This window comes from Papaver somniferum, chromosome 3 (assembly GCF_003573695.1).
Source record: "Papaver somniferum cultivar HN1 chromosome 3, ASM357369v1, whole genome shotgun sequence".
NCBI classification, from domain to species: Eukaryota; Viridiplantae; Streptophyta; class Magnoliopsida; order Ranunculales; family Papaveraceae; genus Papaver; species Papaver somniferum.
In genome coordinates this window covers 1,834,199-1,835,965 of record NC_039360.1, presented here as the reverse complement: position 1 = coordinate 1,835,965, position 1,767 = coordinate 1,834,199, and positions in this window count along the sequence as shown.

The following is a 1,767-nucleotide window of genomic DNA, read 5'->3' as shown; positions in this document are numbered from 1 at the left end:
CACTGTGATTATACATTTTCATAAGTAATGGTCACACTTACAGGATAAGAACTCATCATACTTCTGATGTTGTTATGCAGTAACTAATCAAACAGTACCCTGAAACCGTCCCATTAATCCTTTCATAATATATAGAAATTAATTTTAATGCACCTTATATTTTTGATGCATCTTATAAGTTTAGGTACAAAGTTGCTTTTCCAATATTTTGTTGTTAATAAATTTACCTTAAATAAAAGAAGTCGATCAGTTTAGTATAAAATTTCAAAACAATTTTGTGAAGCAATGGTTCTGATTTCTGTTTCTGACATTTATATCTAGTATTCAAATATGTTACAAGCTATAACAACTTCTACTTTTGGGAACGAGCGCGGAATTTTTTAAAAAATAAATCTAAAGAAATCAAAAAATAAAATAAAATAAGAATAAAAAATAAATTTACTTTCGAAACAAAAAAAAAAAATCTTACTCCTCCGAACTTGATACATACATACACCCCCTTTTGAAGGAAAAAACCCCGAACACCTCGTAGTTTCTCGTTCTACTTTCACCTCGGTTTAGGTTTATGAATCCTCTCAAGATCCTAAAGGAATTGTGTAACTATGGGTATATATATTGGTCTCAGTTATATGAAGTTACGATTGTCAATTTGTATAGCAAATTAATTGTAAGATTATTTAAAACTAGATTAGGTGCCAGACTTTTCTGCCGAACAGTTTCCTCGTTAACAAAATTTTGCGTGTCTGTGTTATTTACTTTACTTCCGCATTATATTGTTTAGTTTTATAATTTAAATACTTGTACATTAATCACATCTTGAAAAGATGACATAGTTACTTCGAATAAAACTTAATTTGATTATTACCAAGATCTCCTTGTTGAAACAATCTTGAGGTCATTATTGTTATGATGAGTATATAATGTGCGTATGCATAAGTTGATATAGAAAAGATTATGGTATATAGTCTGTAGTTTAGGTGAGTCATTCTCGATCGAAGTTGTTTATAACTTGTTATATAAAATGGAGTGTGCTAATGCACCTATCTTCCCGCACAAGAAAATATGGATAAAATATCTACCACCTAAAATCGGTTTTTCGTATAACTATTTCTTCAGAAAGTTATTCCTACAATAGATAATCTAAATGTAAGAGAGTTTAGTATAAAGGAAAAGCAACACCGTTCGTGAGAATAAAAAAGAAAATATCAATCATCTCATGTTTCATTGTAAGTTTACAAGAAATATTTGTAACTATTCCCTCAATAGTTATATCGGAGGAACAACCAATGTTAGAGGGAAAATATTTGTTGAGAGGGCAAAGGTAATAGAAAAGCAAAACATTTAAGAAATATTTCTAAAATGGGAATAAGAAGACGAAGAATGAGTTTTTTTTGAAGAAAAATAAAGTGTTGTTAAACGAATAAGTCTCTAGCAATTCTTTTATGGTGTTAGAATATCTAAGGCTATGTTATAATTTAAAAAGATTGGATATAGATTATTTCAGGGTGTAAAGCTTCCAAAATTATATATGAATGGGTTCTTGTTATTGCCTTATGAATTTGGTAAGATTATATTTCTATGATTGCAAAGTTGTGAGAAGCTTCTGGGTCTGGGTATGCTCTTATGTCTTAAGGTACTTCACATAGGCGGAATAAAGTCGGTTGAATGTTTGAGGAAGAATTTCACTATCAACAATAATAACTATAAAACAAGAACAAGATAGCGCGGTAATACTTCAAAAACTCATAATTTAACTTTTTTCCCTTC